The sequence below is a fragment of the Cervus elaphus genome, chromosome 2, assembly GCF_910594005.1.
Source record: "Cervus elaphus chromosome 2, mCerEla1.1, whole genome shotgun sequence".
Lineage (NCBI taxonomy): Eukaryota > Metazoa > Chordata > Mammalia > Artiodactyla > Cervidae > Cervus > Cervus elaphus.
In genome coordinates, this window is record NC_057816.1 from 43631592 (window position 1) to 43656141 (window position 24550).

The 24550-nt window shown below is 40.8% G+C and overlaps 1 protein-coding gene and 1 pseudogene across 1 annotated transcript in view; both read left to right on the top strand.

Annotated features, from left to right (window-relative positions):
- The window catches only part of LOC122706479, a 143812-nt gene that overhangs the window by 37637 nt on the left and 81625 nt on the right, over positions 1-24550 (top strand). The window lies entirely within an intron of this gene.
- On the top strand, positions 18109-18207 carry LOC122677712 (annotated as a pseudogene).

Here is a 24550-nt window from a genome sequence, read left to right on the forward strand (position 1 = left end):
TATTGCATTTTTTTCATTCAGGAAGGACTTATCTCTCCTCGCTATTCTCTGAACCTCCATGTTCAGTTGGATGTATCTTTCCTTTTCTCCCTTGCCTTTCACTTTTCTTCCTTCCTCAGCTATTTGTAAAACCTCCTCAGACAACCACTTTGCCTTCTTGCATTTCTTTTTCTTTAGGATGGTTTTGGTCACTGCCTCCTGCACAATGTTACGGACCCAATCCATAATTCTTCAGGCACAATGTCTACCTAATCTCGTCCCTTGAATCTAGTCATGACTCCACTGTATAATCATAAGGGATTTGATTTAGGTCATACCTGAAGGGCCTAGTGGTTTTTCCTACTTTCTTCAATTAAAGCCTGAATTTTACAATTAGAACTCAGGATCTGAGCCACAGTCAACTCCAGGTCTTGTTTCTGCTTACTCTATAGAGCTTCTCCATCTTTGGCTGCAAAGTACATAATCCATCTGGTGATGTCTATGTGTAGAGCCATCTCTTGGGTTGTTGGAAAGGGTGTTTACTATAACCAGCTTGGTGTTCTCTTGACAAATCCTGTTAGCCTTTTCCCTGCTTCATTTTGTACTGCAAGGCTCAACTTGCCTGATATTTTGGTTGTCTCTTGACTTCCTACTTTGCATTTGAATCCCCTATGATGAAAAGGACAAGTTTTTTTGGTGTTGGTTCTAGAAAGTGTTGTAGGTCTTCATAGAACCAGTCAACGTCAGCTTCTTCAGCATTAGTGGTTAGGGCATAGACTTGGATTACTGTGATGTTGGACGATTTGCCTTGGAAACTAACCGAGATCATTCTGTCATTCTTGAGAGTGCACACAAGTACAGCATTTTGGACCCTTTTGTTGACTATGAGGGCTACTCCATTTCTCCTAAGAGATTATTGCCCAAACTAATAAGTATATTTGTCATCTGGAATTAGAATGATATTATAATTCATTAAATGGAGATATTAAATTCATATTTGGGAAGTTCATTTATTGTCCAAGCAACAACTTCAAGGATTACAACTGTAAACTCAAGATGTGACTTTTTAGCAGAGATTGGAGTGTGGCAATTGGATTAAGTAGGTCTCAAAGGTTTGACATCAATTATTAGCATTTGAAAGTGTTTTCAACTCTGCAAAACTCTAATCATGTGAACCTATACCTTTTCACAAGACTGATAACCATATCACTTGGAAGAAAAGGGTGTGGTGTTCAGAGAATACACAAAGCACCTGGTGACAATGCAAGCTCATTCTTCTCCGGAGTGCAGAGTTGTTGGGATTGGAGTTGGCAGCACTGGACAGACTTCGGAATATTTCTGCCAGGAGGAGGTAAGCATCTAAGCCGAACTGAATTTTACAAAGTTACAGAACAGAAGTAGAACATTTCATCAGCTGTACCCAGAAGTGAGTTCTAATCAAGGTACAATTAAATTCTTCTATGTTCACTTAGAAATGGAACTTTAATGGGAATTGTGGACAAAAATGTAATTGATGTGTGTGTGTGTGTGTGTTTGTCAGTAATATCTATTACTGCATATAATGCAGTGAGCACTGCATTGAGGATTTATTTTCTGTGGGATCTGAAGACAAGTAATTTCTTTTACCCACACTATGTCTAGTAATCCTTATAAAATGAGGGGGGGGTAGAAAATTAGTGAATATTTTTGAGAAGATTAAAATAGTTAATCTATATAAAAGGAGTTAATCCAATGCCAAGAAACACTAAAAAACACATATTAGGTTCTCCTCTTATTGTTGCTGGGTTGCTAAATTGTGTCAAATGGATGGACTGTAACCAGCCAGGCTCCTCTGTCCATGGGATTTTCCAGGCAAGAATACTGGAGTGTGCCATTTCCTTCTCCAGGGAGTCTTCCTGACCCAGGAATCGAACCCCCATCTCCTACACTGGCAAGCTGATTCTTTACCCCTGAGCCACCTGGGAAGCCCTTTAAGTTCTCCTATTATTTTAATATATCATAATCATTAATGTCATTAGTATAAAAGTTATTTTCTTCATAAAGAATTGTTGGTCCGTTTCTAGACTACTCTACACATGACCTCTTTATACTTTCTCCCTGTTCATCAGCTGCCTCCTCATTTGATGCATGTGTTAGCCAAAGGCTTTAGGTCCTATGCTATTGAAAATTATGGTTATCTTTCGGAATTCCATAAATCCCCTCTCAACATTTTTTTTTCAATAAATATATCTGTACACCATGGCTTTACTGTTAATTTTTTTTTAAGGCATCTTAAAGCTGATGTTATACTTGCTCAATTAACTAAAAATTTGGTTTTTTTGGTTTTTTTTTTCTGTCTTTTTCTGACCAGACCTAAAGTCTCAGCTTTGGAAAGAAGCAGCCTCTTCTATTCAGTTTCTCACTGAGAGGAAAAAAAACCAGGAATCATGTAGTTAAAGCAAATATTTAGTTAAAATGTATGATAACTGAAATTATATATTCATACCCACTTCCTCTTATCCAATACTTTCCATTACCAACTTACCTCCATGGGTCTTGTCCTAGAAAACAAGTAGTTTTCTTAGGGTTTTAAAAAAATTTAAAATAGATGTTAATAAAGCAATTTTAATATATTGATATTGGTAATATTCAACTATTTAATTATCCTTGTTTCATGACCTTATATGTTCTTAGATATATTTAAGTCTTAAAAGAGTTTCTAGAGACATATGTATTTATAAAACACAGAGTACTTCTAAAATGTTCAACACCATGTATACATTTGATAGTGTTTACACAGATGAAAAAGGTTTGAATTAATCAGAAAAAACTTCTTTAAATGGTCACATTTACTATCATTTTTAAACCATCACTATGCATCCATAAATGAAAAATATTCAGAATAGATCCAACCACCGACCTTTTTACAGCTTTAGGACATCAAAGTTCAAGTCAACAAGGATTACATTAAGTTTAAATTATTCATAGACAATTTTATTTGTCTTTAGAAGAACACACGTGTCACTCTGAGGTCAGAAGAGATAGAGAACGTTAGTGTAGAGGAGAAGGGTGTACAGTGTTGGCTCCAAGCAGGGAGAGATGGAGAGAAAGAGAGACAGGCTGAGATTATATGTGCGTATTTGTACCACTCAGCTGACAAAATGAACTCTGGAGTCTTCCTAACATTTACCTTCAGGTCTAATCTTTAACCTCTTCCATGTAATTTAGGTATGATTAAGATTAGAGTTTAAAGAGAAAAAAGTTTCTAGCGCCTCTCCTCTAGTTTTATCCTTTGTATGATAGCATGGGCCTAACCTGTCTGTAGTCACCATTTATAAGTTTGTATTGGGAGTAAGGAAATATGGAGATTAGACAGAGTTTAAGACAGGCCTATGCAAAAGGCTTTATGCTTCCATTATCAGGGCAGAAGAAAGACTTTCTCTCTTACCATTTCTATTCTCTCTAATTTTCAGAAACATAGACTCAGACAAGCTGAAAGCCTTCCAGAAGGAACTCACCTGCTCCATCTGCATGAACTGCTTCCTGGACCCCGTCACCATAGACTGTGGGCACAGCTTCTGCCGTCCCTGTCTGAGCCTTTGCTGGCAGAAGGCCAGACTCCAAGGAGCTGCCCTGAGTGAAATACAGTATCACAGACATCAGATTTCAAAACCAACACTGACCTCCAGAGACTGGATTCCCTTGCCAGACAGACCAGAGCTGACCATGACCACATCTCTGAGGAACAGGTTGAGTTAATATAAATCTGCCCACGAAAGCTCAATCCTTATAATAACATTTTTTTCTGTTCTTTTTTTCCCCTTCCAGTTTTATTGAGCTATAATTACACATATCACTATATAAGTTTAAGGTGTATTTGATTAAAGTGTAAATTATTTTGCTACGTACATAGTGAAATGACTACCACAATAAAGTTTAGTGAACATCTCCTATCTCATGTGATACAAAATTAAAGAAATAGGAAAAAAAATTTCTTTGCCATAAGAACTCAGATTTACTGTATTGACAAATTTTATTTATTTTTTTCCATTTATTTTTATTATTTGGAGGCTAATTTACAATACTGTAGTGGTTTGTGCCATACAATGACATGGATTTACATGTATTCCCCATCCCGATCCCCCCTTCCACCTCCCTCTCCACTCGATCCCTCTGGGTCTTCCCAGTTCACCAGCCCCGAGCACTTGTCTCATGCATCCAACCCGTGCTGGTGATCTGTTTCACCCTTGATAATATACATGTTTCGATGCTGTTCTCTCAAAACATCCCACCCTTGTCTTCTCCCATGAGTCCAAAAGTCTGTTCTGTACATCTGTGTCTCTTTTTCTCTTTTGCATATAGGGTTATCGTTACCATCTTTCTAAATTCCACATATATGCGTTAGTATACTATATTGGTCTTTATCTTACTGGCTTACTTCACTCTGTATAATGGGCTCCAGTTTCATCAGATAGGAAAAGAAGAAGTGAAACTTTCACTGTTTGCAGATGACATGATCCTCTACATAGAAAACCCTAAAGACTCTACCAGAAAATTACTAGAGCTAATCAACAAATATAGTAAAGTTGCAGGATATAAAATTAACACAGAGAAATCCCTTGCATTCCTATACACTAACAATGAGAAAACAGAAAGAGAAATTAAGGAAATAATACCATTCACCATTGCAACAAAAAGAATAAAATGCTTAGGAGTATATCTACTTAAAGAAACAATTTTTATATATAACATACAGCAGTGTTAAATATTTTTTTATCCTATTGTACACTGTACCACTAGTGCTTCTTTATCTTATAACTGGAAGTTTGTACGCTTTGACCACCTTCATCCAGTTTCCCCTCTCTCGACCCCACCCTCCTTCACCTTTGGAAACCATAAATCTGAACACTTTTTCTGTGAGACTGTTTGGTTTTGAAGTATAATTAACCTACTTACAATAATTTAAGCCCCTATAAGACCTGCACTCCCACCAGTCCACCTGTTACCTGTCTTCCATCACCACTCTGCCGCATTGCTTCATCTCCAGTGTCCTTCCGGTTTACTTAGAATGTATGAAAACTGCTCTCACTCTGGGCATTTGCACTTCTTGTTTCCTCTACCTGGAATGCTTTCCCCCACTCCTTTCAGGTCTCTCTCCAAATACTTTCTTGTTGGTGGAGAATCATTTCTGACTACTTTTTAAAATAGTAACAATGATGTCACCTCATTCCTGTCTTTGCAAATTTCCCTGCTTTATTATTCTATTCTAAGCCTTTGACTGTGTAGATCACAATAAACTGTGGGAAATTCTGAATGAGATGGGAATACCAGACCATCTGATCTGCCTCTTGAGAAACCTGTGTGCAGGTCAGGAAGCAACAGTTAGAACTGGACATGGAACAACAGACTGGCTCCAAATAGGAAAAGGAGTATGTCAAGGCTGTATATTGTCACCCTGCTTATTTAACTTATATGCAGAGTACATCATGAGAAACGCTGGGCTGGAAGAAGCACAACCTGGAATCAAGATTGCTGGGAGAAATATCAGTAACCTCAGATATGCAGATGACACCACCCTTATGGCAGAAAGTGAAGAGGAACTAAAAAGCCTCCTGATGAAAGTGAAAGAGGAGAGTGAAAAAATTGGCTTAAACCTCAGCATTCAGAAAACTAAGATCATGGTATCTGGTCCCATCACTTCATGGCAAATAGATGTGGAAACAGTGTCAGATTTTATTCTTTTGGGCTCCAAAATCACTGCAGATGGTGATTGCAGCCATGAAACTAAAAGACGCTTATTCCTTGGAGGGAAAGTTATGACCAACCTAGATAGCATATTACAAAGCAGAGACATTACTTTGCCAGCAAAGGTCCATCTGGTCAAGGCTATGGTTTTTCCAGTGGTCATATATGGATGTGAGAGTTGGACTGTGAAGAAAGCCGAGCGCCAAGAAGTTGATGCTTTTGAACTGTGGTGTTGGAGAAGACTCTGGAGAGTCCCTTGGACTGCAAGGAGATCCAACCAGTCCATCCTAAAGCAGATCAGTCCTGGGTGTTCATTGGAAGGACTGATGCTGAAGCTGAAACTCCAATATTTTGGCCACGTGATGTGAACAGTTGACTCATTGGAAAAGACCCTGATGCTGGGAGGGATTGCAGGCAGGAGGAGAAGGGGACGACAGAGGATGAGTTGGCTGGATGGCATCACCGACTCGATGGGCATGAGTTTCGGTAAACTCCAGGAGTTTGTGATGGACAGGGAGGCCTGGCGTGCTGTGATTCATGGGGTCACAAAGAGTCAGACATGACTGAGTGACTGAACTGAACTGATTATTCTATTCATGTACAAAAGGCCACAAGCACATGAAAAGATGCCCAGCATCACTGATAATTAGTAAACTGCAAATTATTTCCACTCACCAAAATAACTATAATCAAAGAGACAGATAATGTGTTGACAGGATATGAAGAAAATGAAACCTTTGTTCATTGTTGGTGAGAATGTTAACTGCTACAGTCACTTTTGAGAACAGTTTGGCATAACATTGAAAAGTTAAAAATAAACATTGTATAGTTCAAGAGTTCTACTCTTATGACTACCTAAGATAAATGAAAAAATCCATTCACACAAAGATTTGTACATAAATGTTATAGTAGCATTAATCAAAATAGCCCAAAACTTGAAGCATTCCAGTATCCAAATGGTGAATGAATTAACATGTGATATATCCCTACAATTGTATATTATTTAGCAATAAAAAGGAATGAAGTACTGATAAATGGTATAGCATGAGTGAATCTCAGAAATAGGCTAAGTGAAAGAAGCCAGATGTTAAAGACTATATGTTGATTCCAGCTGTATGAAATGTATAAAAAAATCAAATGTGTAAATACAGATATCAAGACAGCAGTTAATTAGGACTGGAAGTAAATGAGAAAATTGACTGAAAACAGAATGGAGGAAATTTTTGAGGGTTAATGAGAGTGTTCTAAAACTGGATTTTTGCAATGCTTAGACAATTTAGTACACTTACTAAAAATTCTTTATTTTCAATGGATCAAATTTTATAAAACTTAAATGATAACACAATAGAGATAAAATGCTTTCTTATTAGTTCTCACTATGATTTATAGTAAATGATATGGAGGAGCTATAATATTCTTTCTCCACATATAGATATATAGAAAAAAATGTGGAGTGCTTACATTTTCTTTTGGCATAAAATGTAAGCACTCCACATTTTTTCTGGTTATTTAGTTTTTATTGGAGTATAGTTGATTTATAAGGAATTAATTTCTGCTGTACAGCAAAGGGAATAAGTTATGTATAGACATATATCCACTCATTTTTACATTATTTCCTCATGTAGGTCACTAGAGAGTAGTCTCCTGTGCTATACGGTAGGTCCTTATTAGTTATCTATTTATATATACAGTAGTGTGTATATGTTAACTGCAATCTCCCAATTTACCCCCCTTCCCCTTTGCTCCTGGTAACCATAAGTTTTTCTTTTCTTTTCTTTTCTTTTAAATTGTGACTCTATTTCTGTTTTGTAAATAAGTTCATTTGTAACATTTTTTTTTTTTTTAAGATTTGACATATGAGCAATATCACATGATACTTGTCTTTGTCTCACTAACTTAACTCAGTATGAAAATTCCTAGGTCTATCCATGTTGCTGCAAATAACATTATTTCATTTTTTCATGACTGAGTAAAATTCCGTTGTGCTTATGCAATTACATCTTTATCCATTCCTCCGTTGAAGGATATTTAGGTTGCCTCCATATTTTGACTACTGTGAATAATGCTACTATGAAAACTGGGGTGGGTGTATCTTTCTGAATTATGTTTTTCACCAGATAGGTGCCCAAGGAGTGGGAATGCAGCATCAAATGGTGGTTCTATTTCAGTTTTGTTAAGGAATCTACATTCAGTTCAATTCAGTTCAGTTCAGCCACTCAGTCATGTCTGACTCTTTGAGACCCATGAATCACAGCACACCAGGCCTCCTTGTCCATCACCAACACCCGGAGTTTACTCAAACTCATGTCCATCCAGTCGGTGATGCCATCCAGCCAACTCATCCTGTCGTCCCCTTCTCCTCCTGCCTGCAATCCCTCCCAGCATCAGGGTCTTTTCCAATGAGTCAACTGTTCACATCACGTGGCCAAAATATTGGAGTTTCAGCTTCAGCATCAGTCCTTCCAATGAACACCCAGGACTGATCTGCTTTAGGATGGACTGGTTGGATCTCCTTGTGGTCCAAGGGACTCTCAGGAGTCTTCTCCAACACCACAGTTCAAAAGCATCAATTTCTTGGCGCTCAGCTTTCTTCACAGTCCAACTCTCACATCCATACATGACCACTGGAAAAACCATAGCCTTGACCAGATGGACCTTTGCTGGCAAAGTAATGTCTCTGCTTTTTAATATGCTGTCTAGGTTGGCCATAACTTTTCTTCCTAGGAGCAATCGTCTTTTAATTTCATGGCTGCAATCACCATCCACAGTGATTTTGGAGCCCAGGAAAATAAAATCTGTCACTGTTTCCACTGTTTCCCCATCTATTTGCCATGAAGTGATGGGACCAGATACTATGATCTTAGTTTTCTGAATGCTGAGGATTAAGCTAACTTTTTCACTCTCCTCTTTCACTTTCATCAAGAGGCTTTTTAGTTCCTCTTCATTTTCTGCCATAAGGGTGGTGTCATCTGCATATCTGAGGTTACTGATATTTCTCCCAGCAATCTTGATTCCAGCTTGTGCTTCTTCCAGCCCAGCGTTTCTCATGATGTACTCTGCATATAAGTTAAATAAGCAGGGTGACAATATACAGCCTTGACATACTCCTTTTCCTATTTGGAGCCAGTCTGTTGTTCCATGTCCAGTTCTAACTGTTGCTTCCTGACCTGCATACAGGTTTCTCAAGAGGCAGGTCAGGTGGTCTGGTATTCCCATCTCATTCAGAATTTTCCACAATTTATTGTGATCCACACAGTCGAAGGCTTTGGCATAGTCAATAAAGCAGAGATAGATGCTTTTCTGGAACTCTCTTGCTTTTTCGATGATCCAGCGGATATTGGCAATTTGATCTCTGGTTCCTCTGCCTTTTCTAAAATCAGCTTGAACATCTGGAAGTTCACGGTTCACGTATTGCTGAAGCCTGGCTTGGAGAATTTTAAGCATTACTTTACTAGCGTGTGAGATGAGTGCAATTGTGTGGTAGTTTCAGCATTCTTTGGGATTTCCCTTCTTAGGGATTGGCATGAAAACCGACCTTTTTCAGTCCTGTGGCCACTGCTGAGTTTTCCAAATTTGCTGGCATATTGAGTGCAGCACTTTCATAGCATCATCTTTCAGGATTTGAAATAGCTCAATTGTAATTCCATCACATCCACTAGCTTTGTTCATAGTGATGCTTTCTAAGGCCCACTTGACTTCACATTCCAGGATGTCTGGCTCTAGGTGAGTGATCACACCATTTTGATTATCTGGGTCATGACGATGTTCTTTTTGTACAGTTCTTCTCTATATCCTTGACATCTCTTCTTAATATCTTCTCCTTCTATTAGGTCCATACCATTTCTGTCCTTTATTGAGCCCATTTTTGCATGAAATGTTCCCTTGGTATCTCTAATTTCTTGAAGAGATCTCCAGTCTTTCCCATTCTGTTGTTTTCCTCTATTTCTTTGCATTGATCGCTGAGGAAGGTTTTCTTATCTCTCCTTGCTATTCTTTGGAACTCTGCATTCAAATGGGAATATCTTTCCTTTTCTCCTTTGTTTTTTGCTTTTCTTCTTTTCACAGCTATTTGTAAGGCCTCCTCAGACAACCATTTTGCCTTTTTGCATTTCTTTTCCATGGGGATGGTCTTGATCCCTGTCTCCTGTACAATGTTATGAACCTCCGTCCATAGTTCATCAGATTCATGGACCTAACATTCCAGGTTTCTATGCATATTGCTCTTTACAGCATCCGACCTTGCTTCTATCACCAGTCCCATCCACAACTGGGCATTGTTTTTGCTTTGACTCCATCCCTTCATTCTCTCTGGAGTCATTTCTCCACTGATCTCCAGTAGCATATTGGGCACCTATCGACCTGGGGAGTTTCTCTTTCAGTATCCTATCATTTTGCCTTCTCATACTGTTCATGGGGTTCTCAAGGCAAGAATACTGAAGTGGTTTGCCATTCCCTTCTCCAGTGAGCCACATTCTGTCAGACCTCTCCACCATGACCCGACATTCTTGGGTGGCCCCACACGGCATGGCTTAGTTTCATTGAGTTATACAAGACTGTGGTCCTGTGATCAGATTGGCTAGTTTTCTGTGATTATGGTTTTAGTGTGTCTGCCCTCTGGTGCCCTCTCGCAACACCTAATGTCTTACTTGGGTTTCTATTACCTTGGACATGGGGTATCTCTTCACGCTTGCTCCAGCAAAGCACAGCCACTGCTGCTTACTTGGAGGAGGGGTATCTTCTCACGGCCGCCCCTCCTGACCTTGAACGTGGAGTAGCTCCTCTCAGCCCTCCAAGGAATCTACATTACGTTCTCCAAAGTGGTTGTACAGATTTACATTCCCACCAACAGTGCAGGAGTGTTAATTTTACACAAAAATGCTCAACAAAATATTAACAAACCAAATCCAACAATACATTAATAAGGATTATACTCCATGATCAAGTGGAATTCATCCCATCTATGCAAGAATTTTTCAGTATCCGCCAATAAATCAGTGTGATACACCACATTAACAAATTGATGAATAAAACCATATGATCATTTCAATAGATGCAGAAAAAGCTCTTGATACCATTCAAAATCCATTTATGATAAAATCTCTCCAGAAAGTGGGCATAGAGGCAACCTACCTCACCATAATCAAGCCATATGTGGGAAATCCACAGCTGACATCACACTCAATGGTGAAAAACTGAGGGCTTCCCTGGTGACCCAGTGGTTAGAAATCTGCCTTGCCATACAGGAAACAGCAGTTCGATCCCTGTTCATGGAAGATCCCACATGCTTTGAGAGCAACTAAGCCTGTGTGCCACAAGTACTGAGGCCATGCACTGCAACTACTGAAGCCCGTGAACCTAGAGTCCATGGTCCACAAGAGAAGCCACTGTCATTGAGACGCCTGCACACAGCAACGAGAGAGTAGCCCCTGCTCACCACAACCAGAGAATGGATGCCTGTGTATAGCAACAAAGACCCACCACAGCCAATAAATTAATAAATCTTTATTTATTTATGCAATAAAGTTTTATCAAAGCATAAAGGAGATGAGAAAGCTTCTGATATAGGCATCAGAAGGGGTTAGAAAGAGTACCCGCTTGCTAGTGTTAGCAATGGAGTTACATACTCTCCAATGAATCCAAATAATGCCTGGAGGTTGTAAAGACCTCACCAGACCTACTCCCATAATTTACATTTTAAGATAACAGTTGGCCAGAAGGTTTAACCCAAAGACTGTCCTCAGGCAGGATACATCCTTGTAAAGACCAGACCTACTCCCATAATTTATGTTTTAAGATAACAGAATTAGCCAGAAGGTTTAATCCAAAGACTGTCCTCAGGCAAGATACATTATTTTTATATAATCCTAAGGAATGTAGAGGAAAAAAGTAAAACGTTTGTCCTTTCTTCCTCCTTGAATATTCCAGACCTCTCTCTCCTTGGGGACTCCTAGAATTCCTATCAACCTGCCTAGGAAATGACTCTCTCATTCCCCCCTTTTCTTTTAGGAGAATTACGTTGCCAAGGGAAAGGGGCATTGTTTTCATTCCATAACTACTTCCTGCTATTTAGGGGCATAGTTCCTAAATTGTTGAGGCAACATATTCTCCTAACCTTCATACTGAGGGTCTCTGATTCAGGGGCCCCAAGTAACGTTTGGAGGAGGCTGTGGCACTCATAGGAGCTTGGACAGCCATTTGTAAATTAAAAGCTTTTAGATGGTTAGAAAACCCCATTATACAGTTACAAGTGTAAGGCAAAATAGTCATTAAAATGAAAAGTCACATTATGTCCATAGTTACATCAGTCCATCTTAGGGTTGTTAGATGTCATCAGTTTAAGAAGAGGCACCACATGCGATTGTTGAAGGTATTTGCGGGCTTGGAGAAAGTCCTTTCCTTGAAGTGGAGATGTCCACCATGGGAAGCCTTCCACGGATGAAGAAGGGAGTGGTCCACAGACCCAGTAGTTAGGCCGATTGTGGAATGCAGCATAGGAGTGAGCCCAGGACAGGAAGGCATTGTCTTGAGGGTAAAATGGCAGACTCAGGATTTTTGGAGTCAGCATAATTAGGCTCATAGATTATCAGGTCCATCTGAAAAGTACAAAGCCAGAGCATAGAAAGTAAAGACATAAAATGACATCACTTAGTTCTGGTCAGTGTGCCACCTCTTAACTCGAGTGTGATGTACCCACGAATCAATTCCTGGTACTTTGACAGCTGTGGGAGAAGAAAGAATAACCTGGTAAGGGCCTTCCCAGAGGGGCTCGAGGGATGGGCCCCAGACCCCAATGTTTTTATGAGGACCTCAGTTTCTGGCTCAAATAGAGGCTTGCTTGACTCAGAGGCTGGGTAAATAAAAAGCTGAAAGCATTGCCTCCAAAATCAGGAATGAGGCAAGGAGGTCCAGTGCAAACCTTATTAAAGACAAAGTCAGGGCGGGGTCTCCTTCATGCTCCCTACTACCCTTTTGTTAAGTTCTGTACTGGTAAGAATTTATCAGAAACTTAACAAGTAGATTAAAAAGTTATATTTTATCATTGTCACTTTCAGACTAACCCATATGTATGCATTTGTGTCACTCCAGAGACAAGAGACCTTGAAGGAGCTTAGCGGGCTTCACAGGGGGCGCAGGGGTGAAAAATCTGCCTGCAATGCAGAAGCTGCAAGAGACACAGGTTCGATCCCTGGGTTGGGAAAATTCCCTGGGGGAGGATATGGCAACCCGCTCCAGTATTCTTGCCTGGAGAATCCCATGGACAGAGGAGCCTGGTGGGCTACATGGAGTCACAAAGAACCAGACAGGACTAAAGCACTTAGCAGCAGCAGCAGGAGCTGTAGGAAATTCACCTGACAACATTCTCTTCCGTATTCAAAATGGAAATCATCCTAAAGCTTATCACACGGTCTTCCACATTCCCCTCACAATGTAATTTCATCCTTGTCAGCAAGAAATATTATTGAAGGGAATTGAAACTGACCAACCTCCTTGGCTTAGGAAATTAGATTAGGCATTCATTGATTAGCAAATGAAACTTCATGTAGCACTTCAAAGTAAACCATTCACTAATCTTAAACTAATGAGTGTAGTCCAGACATGTAAGTCACCCAATACATACAATGAAACATGGGAGGCTATCAAAGTATGAGGTATTTTATGAGCAACAAAATAGAAAAATTTTTCCTATGTTAGAAATCAGGTTTGGTCAGTATTTATTCTGAAGAAGCATTTGCTCTATTTCCTAAGAAGGTGAACGACCATTATAGTCTCTTCACCAATTCCCTGGCTTTAGTTCAGTTTGTGAAAAAGCCTCTGGGTAGGATTGGCATCTTCCTGGATTACGACAATGGCACTGTGAGCTTCTGTGATGCTTTCAGGAGTTCCCTCATGTATAGTTTCTTTCCTTCCTCCCTCTCCTTCCCTCTGAAGCCTTTCCTTTGCCTTGGGTCTCCATGAATGTCAAGTTCTGTGACCATTTGTTTTTACTTCTCCTCTGAGGAAATTGTTTTCTGAAAATTCATGTGAGGCCTCAGGATGATACCTGACTATCTCTGAGCACATTGTAACTTAATTATACATAATGACTATATGTTCATAAAACGGCATGACCATGTTGAATTTATAAGCTTATTAGTTAAATTTTATTTTTTTAAAAATTTATTATTGAGTATTTCATAGAATATAATCAATTGCTTTTCTTTTCAAACTAATGTAATACTTCTATTAACATAAAAGTTGCATACCATAGATTACAGTATATAATTCAATGGGTTTTAGTAATATGCAAAAATTTGTGAAAAAATAACTTTCTAATTCCAGAATAAATGCATCCTTCCAGAAAGAAATTGGTGCCCATTAATATTTATGCTCCATTTCCCCTCCCTATCTCATGTCATCCCTCTAATCCATTTTTATTGTTCATGAAGTTTCATTTTATATAGTTTCAATTAAATGGGTTCACACAACTTATGACTGTTTATATCCAGTTACTTTCACTTAATGCTTTCAGGGTTCATCTACATTGCAAGCAGTGGCTTTGATTGCATTAATGAACCAGAACTAAACTACCATATGACTCAGCAATACTACTACTGGACATATGTCCTGAGAAAGCAATAATTCAGAAACACACATGAACCTCAATGAACATTGCAGCACTATTTACAGTAGCCAGGAAATGGAAGCAACCAAAGCAACTGAGGTGTTAATGGATATCAGTGGATGATGGATAAAGAAGTACATGTATACAATGGAACGTTACTCAGCCATAAAAAAATAAGTGGAACTGAGTCATTTGAACTGAGGTGGATAAACCTAGAGCCAGGCTTTCCTGGTGGCTCAGATTACCATATGTAAAGTAGATGGCTGGTGAGCAGTTGCTCTATAGCTCAGGGAGCTAGGTCTGGTACTCTGTGAAGACCTAGAGGGGTGAAATGGGGAATAGATGGGAGGAAGATTCAAGGAGGTGAAACAATTATACTTACTGCCGGAAGAAATATCAATAGGCTCATATATGCAGATGACAGCACCCTTATTGCAGAAAGTGGAGAGGAACTGAGGAGTCTCTTGATGAAAGTGAAAGAGGAGAGTGAAAATGCTAGCTTAAAACTCAACATTCAAAAAACAAAGATCATAGCATCTGGTCCCATCTCTTCATGGGAAACAGATGGGGAGAAAATGAAATCAGTGACAAACTATTTTCTTGGGCTCCAAAATCACTATAGACAGTGACTGCAGACATGAAATTAAAAGATTCTTGCTCCTTTGAAGAAAGACATTGACAAACTTAGACAACATATTAAAAAACAGAGAACTCACTTTGCTGACAAAGGTTCATATAGTCAAAGCTGTGGTTTTTCCAGTAGTGAGGTATGGATGTGAGAATTGGACTGTAAAGAAGGTTGAGGGCTGAAGAGTTGATGCTTTTGAACTGTGATGTTGGGGAAGCCTCTTGAGAGTCCCTTGGACATCAAGGAGATCAAACAAATCAATCCTAAAGGAAATCAACTCTGAATATTCATTGCAAAGACTGATGGTGAAGCTGAAGCTCTAATATTTAGGACACCTGGTGGGAAGAGCTGACTCAATGGAAAAGACTCTGAGGCTGGAGCATATGGAGAGCAGGAGAAGGGGGTGACAGATGGTGAAATGGTTGGATGGCATCACTGACTCAATGGACATGAGTTTGAGCAAACTCTAGGAGACAGTGAAGGACAGGGAAGCCTGAATTGCTGCAGTCCATGGGGTTGTGAAGAGTCATACATGACTGAGCTAAACAACAGCAACAAGATTTTGACAGGCAACACAGTACAGTGCAGGTATAGCGTCTGTCGGTCCTGCTCTGGCTGCAGTGGCCTCAGACCCCTCTGATCCCATGTCCTATTCCATGCCCTATCCCATGCCTTGAATCAGAAGTGCAGGGAGTGCACATGGAGACCAGAATTACAGGACCAGAGGGTCAGCAGACTTGCACAGCACAACATACCAGAAATTAGGGAGCATAGAACCAGAGTGTGAGGGGAAGACTCAAGTAGGTTGAGCAAAGGAACCAGAGCCCTGGGTGTGGGGGGATGTCAGGGAGGGCAGTGATTCCAACCAGTCTTCCCAGTGCGCCTGGACCCAACACACACACACACACACACACACACACACACACACACACACACACAGAGCTCACTGATGGGTGTGATTCTAGATTCCTCCGCAGGCTGCAGCAGAAGCGTGGAACCATGTGGTAGGTGAACCTGCAGGGTCTTTGCTTCTGAGGCCAAAAGTATCACAGAAAATTTTTGTGACTTATGCTCTGGGCCTGGACTTTCCAGTATTGCCATCTGCCACTTTTCTGCTCTCTAAGGATCCCACAGCCCAAACCTGAGGTCAGACTGAACATCTTGTGTTTACTGAAAAGTTGTTAGGAAGGAGAATGACTGAAGTGTTCTTGGCTGTCAGGAGCATTTACATATAGTATGTAAATTATCAATCAAAAAGAGTGTTAATTTGTATTATTCTATTATTATTATTTAGGTCTTGTAGACTAAAGTTAACTACTCTTTTCTAGATATATGGTGAGAATGTTAATATTTCAGATTGTTTTTCTTTAGCATAAATATTTAACCCCCTGAATGGATTTGAATTTATCTGTGAGAAAATTGATATTTGGTTGTTTAAATGAGTTTATATCTGGATCCAAAGTGGTAGTTGTTGTTTAAAGAAAGAAATAACAGGAATAAATATATGCATCACTGTATATCACTGTGTTTATTTGTTTGTTACATTTTAAAAAACAAAATTATTTCTTTTAGCTTTCTGATATTTTCTCTGGGAGAATATGTAGCTATATGTATAAGTCCATCTATGGAAAGATGTTGAGTGACTCAAGGTTAAGTGTCAAGTAGGTTCCAGGCAGGTAAAGACCAAGTTCAACAGGAAGGTAGGCATCTTCCTGGTTCCCCCAACCAGGTACCTGAGAGACCCTGGCTCCGACAATTCCAGCTCTAGGCTCAGTGGCAGTGAGGAGCGTCACGTCTCCTGCAGCAAACCTTGGAGAGGCCCACTTCTCTGAAACCCCCTGGACAGAACAGAGCAGCAAGTAGGATGAGCCAGGGGACTGGGGACCCAGCTCTTTCAGCTGCAGGGTCTCAGACACCTGCTTCCAGGGGCTGGTGGTAGGAGAGACCTCCCTTTTCCCAAGGACTGGATCTCAAGAGGGTCTGAGGAAAAGTCTTCTGGTCCATTAGCTCTGGGAAATCCCCAGGAGTAGCCAAGGCCCAGGGACCAGGAGGAAGTTTAGGGGATTAAAAATCATGGTTCTCCAGGAGCTCACAAAATTCCCCAGGGTGCAGAAACTGCTGTGGTAACAAGCAATCCCAGCAGCTTTTGAAGGGGTTGGGTCCAGGAGGGAGGTGATCTCCTGTCCACCAAGACCAATCTGCCCACAGTGGTGCAGGGCCCCAGGAGACTCAGCCCTGGACTCAAGGGGTGGCTGCCCACTGGGACCTTCCTTCAGGGCAGGAAGGGACCCTGCAGACCTATGAGGGGGCAACACTGTGCTCTGTGTTCTCGTCCCCGCCTCCATAGGCACTGAAACTCTGACAGCCCAGCGTGGTTTTGTCCAGAGAGGGAGATTTTCCCTGAGGCCTCAGAGTGGCTCGTGTGCCTGGCACATCTGGGAAAGCGGGGGTGAGGCTCTGCTCAGCCCAGAGTCCCCCTTGGAGGATGTGCAAGAGGGGTGGGGGGCTGCAGGGGTCCTGGAGCTGCTATGCACCCCTCACCTCCAGGGCCTGTGCCCCCAGGGGAACCAGTGGGCTCCACTCCTGGAGAGACGGGGCAGAATAACTAGGAAGGAATCCAGGACTGAGAGTTCAAGAACCTCTGCACTTGGTCTTCACTGCTGAGCGGGGGCTTCCTCTAGTTTGTGCCAGTAGGGCTCTCTTCACTGCAGTGTGCCGGCTTCCCATTTAGGTGGCTTCTCTTGTTGCAGACCATAGGCTCTAGCTCACATCTCAATAAAAATATGCATTTAGATTTGGCAGAAAGAAATAAATCCACTTATGACTTTTTGTGTGTGAATGGACTGTGAGACAGTCATTTAGAAACACTAAATCTAGTCTTAAATTAGATCTTCTGTGACTGGAGTTTTATTCCCAGTTCATGGAAGTATGGATGAAGGGACTCTTCTGTACTTACATATGTGTACATTCTCATCCACATTCCCCTTCCATCCAGGCTGCCACATACCATTGAGCTGAGTTCCATGTGCAGTACAGTAGTTCCCTGCCTCACTATGACATCAAGCAGTATGATTAATTCTCAAAACTCAACCCTTTTCACATGTAAGAACACAACTTACTAATTGTGATACTAACTGTGTGATACTAATTTTTTGTAGGATCCAATGAGATATCTGTGCTCAATTGGGCACAACATATACTAAAATTGAAACAATACAGAGAAGTTTATCTGTGCAAGGATGACACACAAATTCATGAAGCATTCCATATTTTGGGGGCTTCCCTGGTGGCTCAACTGGTAAAGAAGTAATGCAGGAGATCCCTGGGTTGGAAAGATCCCCTGGAGAAGGGAAGGGCTACCCATTCCAGTATCCTAGAGAATTCCATGGACTGTATGTATAGTCCATGGGGTCACAAAGTGTTGGACTTGACTTTGTGACTTTCACAAATTGAGATATTGCCTGTTGAGGGCTTGGCTTTGGGGTTGTTGAGTAAGAGCTCATTATTATGTAAGCACTCCATATTTTTTTTTAACAATCTTTTCCCTCCTCATGAATAACATGAGTCTTCATCCCTTGAACTTAACTCTTGTTGCTTACAAGAGAGGAAAGCAAAACCTAGGTAGTGAAATTGGACTCGCATATTATAAGTAGTCACCAATGAGTTAGGATTCATCCAGGCTGTTCCATTTGGCAGTGTGGGGGGAGCTGGGGGTAGGAGGGAGTGGGAGAGACTGGATTCATCTTCAGTGATAGACATTCTGAGCTTCAGGTCTCTAGGCCAGCTGCCCTTAGATCACACCAGAGCACAGGGGTTAATAGTCAGCCGCCTGTTGCTCTGGCTAAGCCACGAGAAAAACCCCATGGGAAAAGAATAAAAGCAAAATATAGCAAAACGTTATAATCCAAACAAAAGTACATCAGGTTGATTAGTTTGGTTCGTCATGCCCTGCTAAGCTAAGGAATAGCTTAGTGTGAACCTAGGGATGCCAGGTCAGTGAAATTTCAGAACACTGCTTGTGCACACACCAAGATGTTTTTCCAAAGCATATGTGGGTCTATGAACTCCAGTTGGGTGAACCCCTTGTATAAAATAATAACAAAGATGGTCCAAAGTAATCAATAAAATGGGAGATGTGACCGGGGACACAAGACCGGTTTTATCATAGTACAACAGATACTTCCTGCATGCCAAGACACTAAGTAAAGGTGATGTGGCTTCAAAGAACAGGGCTCTTGATCCAAGAGGTCTTGAGTCCCTTAGTTCCATCTTTGAAATTTTAATTCTGTCTCTAATTTCTTTTTCCCAAACTGTGCATTGACCACTTTCAATCCCTACCTGCTGCACTGGCCACAGCACCTTAGAATAAAAATCAGTTTTGTAAGACAGAAATATAGATCAATGGAACAGAATAGAAAGCCCAGAGATAAATCCACAAACCTATGGACACCTTATCTTTGACAAAGGAGGCAAGGATATACAATGGAAAAAAGACAACCTCTTTAACAAGTGGTGCTGGGAAAACTGGTCAACCACTTGTAAAAGAATGAAACTAGAACACTTTCTAACACCATACACAAAAATAAACTCAAAATGGATTAAAGATCTAAATGTAAGACCAGAAACTATAAAACTGCTAGAGGAGAACATAGGCAAAACACTCTGCGACATAAATCACAGCAAGATCCTCTATGACCCACCTCCCAGAATATTGGAAATAAAAGCAAAACTAAACAAATGGGACCTAATGAAACTTAAAAGCTTTTGCACTACAAAGGAAACTATAAGTAAGGTGAAAAGACAGCCCTCAGATTGAGAGAGAATAATAGCAAATGAAGCAACAGACAAAGGATTAATCTCAAAAATATACAAGCAACTCCTGCAGCTCAATTCCAGAAAAATAAATGACCCAATCAAAAAATGGGCCAAAGAACTAACAGACATTTCTCCAAAGAAGACATACAGATGGCTAACAAACACATGAAAAGATGCTCAACATCACTCATTATCAGAGAAATGCAAATCAAAACCACAATGAGGTACCATTACACGCCAGTCAGGATGGCTGCTATCCAAAAGTCTACAAGCAATAAATGCTGGAGAGGGTGTGGAGAAAAGGGAACCCTCTTACACTGTTGGTGGGAATGCAAACTAGTACAGCTGCTATGGAGAACAGTGTGGAGATTTCTTAAAAAACTGGAAATAGAACTGCCATATGACCCAGCAATCCCACTTCTGGGCATACACACCGAGGAAACCAGATCTGAAAGAGACACGTGTACCCCAGTGTTCATCACAGCACTGTTTATAATAGCCAGGACATGGAAGCAACCTAGATGCCCATCAGCAGATGAATGGATAAGGAAGCTGTGGTACATATACACCGTGGAATATTACTCAGCCGTTAAAAAGAATTCATTTGAATCGGTTCTAATGAGATGGATGAAACTGGAACCCATTATACAGAGTGAAGTAAGCCAGAAAGATAAAGAACATTACAGCACACTAACACATATATATGGAATTTAGAAAGATGGTAACGATCACCCTATATGCAAAACAGAAAAAGAGACACAGAAGTACAGAACAGACTTTTGAACTCTGTGGGAGAAGGTGAGGGTGGGATGTTTTGAAAGAACAGCATGTATATTATCTATGGTGAAACAGATCACCAGCCCAGGTGGGATGCATGAGACAAGTGCTCGGGCCTGGTGCACTGGGAAGACCCAGAGGAATCGGGTGGAGAGGGAGGTGGGAGGGGGGATCGGGATGGGGAATACGTGTAATTCTATGGCTGATTTATATCAATGTATGACAAAACCCACTGAAGTGTTGTGAAGTAATTAGCCTCCAACCAATAAAAAATTTTAAAAAAAAATCAGTTTTGTAATCAGGACTGTATACTTCAGAATTTTCAATAAACCTTGCTGTTCTGAAACTTCCCTGGTGATCCAGTGGGTATGACTCAATGCTCCCAACGCAGTGGTCCCTGGCTCAATCCCTGGTCAGGGAAATAGATCCCATATCCTGCAACTAAGTGTTTGCATGCCACAACTAAATGATCCCTCATATTTTCCAGGTGGCCCAGTGGCAAAGAATCTGCCTGCCAATGCAGGAACACAGAAGATGTGGGTTCTATCCCTGGATTGGGAAGAACCCCTGGAGAAGGAAATGGCACCCTACTCCAGTATTCTTGCCTAGAAAACCATGGGCAGAGGAGCCTCGTGGGCTACATACAGTCCGTGGGGTCACAAAGAGTTGGAATCAAATGAACACATACACACAGAGACATACACACACACAATACCCACAAACAGAGTCACAAGGAAGATCAAAGATCCTGGGTGCATGACTAAGACTCAGGGCAGCCAAATAATTAAATAAGTAAATATTTTAAAAATAGTGTCTTCTGGTAATATCACTGAGTATAAATATTTGCACAGTGGTTTGTATACAAATTACTCTAAAGGTTATTGAGGCAATATAGTATTTTTAAGAAGGCACGTGGTTAATTTAAAAATATTGTACTTGCTTAGAAGACTCAAAAAAACAAATGAGATTTAATAACTGCTTTTAACCACAAATGAACAAGAATTGTTTCTTTAAAAAAATATGTAGATCAATAAAATTTTGAGCAGAAAGTCTTGCAAGGATAGTTTTGAGAGTAAATATTATATTTTAGAACAGCTTTAGGTTAACAATAATATTGAGTAGAATGTGAAATGAGAACATCTCTTGCCATTTCAATAAACAAGAAATGACACAGTCATCAGAGGTTTCTGGAGTCCAAATGAGGGCTCCCAGACCTCCAATCCAACATGTCACCACTCCCCAGGGTGATTGCTGAGGAGTTCAGGGGGTGAAAGAAGCAGCCATCTGGTGCATCTACCACTCGTTAAGATGAACAAGGAAATAGGATTTGGCCCCAGGGAGCTGAGGTGCATATGAAAGGAATGAATTCAATGAGCCCAGAGGCTTGCATCTTCCCATATGTAGCATGCTAAACTCCTTCACTTGATGTCTGATTTTTGTTTCCGCAGCCCATGGAATTGCAAAGTCAGACTGAGAGACTGAAAAACAACAATCTTTGATGTTCAGACTACCTTCTCCTTTTTACAAACTTTATCACTTGGGCCCCCCTCTTGCCTTCTTGGAGCAGTTTTCTCAGAACTGCTGAGATTCTGTCTCTTGGGCTTGGGTCCTAAACATTGCCACCAAATAAAATATCCCTCTACTTTCAGGGGGTGGCTAATGTTTTCCTTGACAGTTTCCATCTAACTCATGGAACTCAGGTGAGTGGGGCCAGGACATGTGCATTGGGAAAAGACTCGGAAGAGCATATCAAATGAGAAATACGCAGCCTAACACGTGAGACGTATGTTTTATTTGGTGACTACAGATTATAGCCAGAAAGGTGGCTTCTCAGATAGCTCTAAGGAACTGTTCAAAAGTTATAAGGAGAAAAAAAAAAAAAAAAAGGGTTATAAGGAGAGCCACAGTAGACAAGATAATTTGGTATTAAAAAAAAATCAGAAAATATCAAAAGATTATTGCACATGATAAAAGTGATACATCTCACTAATTTTCATGCATTTTAAATTTTATTTATTTATTTCTCTAATTTTTAAAATTTTCTTATTTTGGCTGTGCTGGGTCTTCCTGGCTAAGCACAGCTTTTCTCCTGTTGTGACGAGGAGGGGCCACTTTCTAGTAGAAATGCATTGGTTTCTCATTTCGGTGGTTTCTCTCATTGCAGAGCATGGCCCAGGGTGTGTGCACTTCAGTAGTCAGGCTCCCAGGCTCCAGTCTGGTGATTGTGGGGCTTGGGCTTAGTTGCTCCACAACCTGTGGGACCGTCCCTGACCAGGGACTCAACCTGTATCCCTTGCATTGACTAGTGGATTCTTAACCACTGGACCATCAGGGAATTTCTCTCTCTTTCTTTCTTCCTTTCTTTCTTTCTTTTTTAATGTACTGAAAGAGGCAAGAGTCTGGATTTATTGAGGTCATCCATGTGACATGCCTGGTAACCACCTCAGGACACCGACCTTCATCTGCTCCTTGAACTGCCCTCAGGGCACACTGTCTTGGGGGCTGCAGTGGGTGACGGCCTTTTGGCTGCAATAGCCTTTGTTTACTGACTAGGCAAATGAAATATTTGTCCCCAGAGGAAAGTGTAGGAGAAGACCGCAAGTGGAACTGAGGGAGAATGTCTACTGAGTCCCCGCTAGATGCACCTGCTCACTGGGTTACAGAAATGAGGTAAGGAAAGCATTGTTTCACCAAAATTTATCCAGGCTCATGATCCTTCTCCTCAAATTATCTGAGGGCTTCCTTGTAAAATCCAGTTTGAATAATAATTCTAAGTCAGTAGTCAGTTCAGCAAGAAATCCCACTCTTGATATCTGGTCTCCCCAAGAATCTGATCAAACTTCCTCACTGCCCACGATTAGTATCCAGTTCAGCTGGGCTGCCCTCAGCAAAAAATCTGTTAGATTGTTTCAGCCAAGATCCTTCGCAGACCTGATTCCTCCTCATAGGAAATTATCAGTCAAGAAACACACTGCTTCTGAATTGTGAGTCCCTGCCACCTGAATCTGATAAAGTTGGATGACCCAAAATGCTAGGGTGTCTTTGTCTGTATTATCGTTGTCCTAAATAAAACTTGATGTAGCCACTTACACCTGTGTCTGTGTCTGATTTTCCTTGGAAACAATTCCTTCAGCTGATTACTGCTCAGGCAAGTAGCATTCTTCAAGTATCCCCAAGATTCCCACATACTCAAGGATGACCAACTTGGAGGCTGACCAATTTTGTAGCCTCCATATTGGGCCTCGAGTAATTTTCATAAAATGCGTTTCAACTTTAAAACATTCTGCTTGTGGATCTCATTGTAACTGTGATCCCAGAGGAACATCCCCACCTTGAATTTAGAAATTTCCACATTTCCACTAACATCACAGCATTTTCCAACATTTATGTGGTTTGACAATTGGAGGGGTCCTTCTCATCCTTTCAGCTATGACAGGAATGGTCAAATTTAATTCAGATGACCATTATATCTACTACTGTGGGCAAGAATCTCTTTGAAGAAATATAGTAGCTCTCCTACTCAACAAAAGAGTCTGACATGCAGTACTTGAGTGTAGTCTCAAAAATGACAGAATGATCTTGGCTCCTTTCCAAGGCAAACCATTCAACATCAAAATAATCCAAGTCGATGTCCCAACCATGGACATGTCCAGTGATGGACATGAGTTTGAGCAAGCTCCAGGGGTTGCTGATGAACAGAGAAACCTGGCATGCTGCAATCCATGAGGTCACAAAGAGTCAGACACGACTGAGTGACGGAACTGAACTGATGCCCCAACCACTAATGCAGAAGGCTGAAGTTGAATGGTTCTATGAAGATCTATGTTACCTTCTAGAACTAACACCAGAAAAAGATGACCTTTTCATCATAGGGGACTAGAGTGAAAATGTAGGAAGTCAAGAGAAACCTGAAGTAAAAGGCAAGTTTGGCCTTGCAAAATGAAGCAGGCAAAGGTTAATAGAATCTTGTGAAAAGAACATACCTGTCATAGCAAACACCCTTGCCATTAACCCAAGAGAAAACT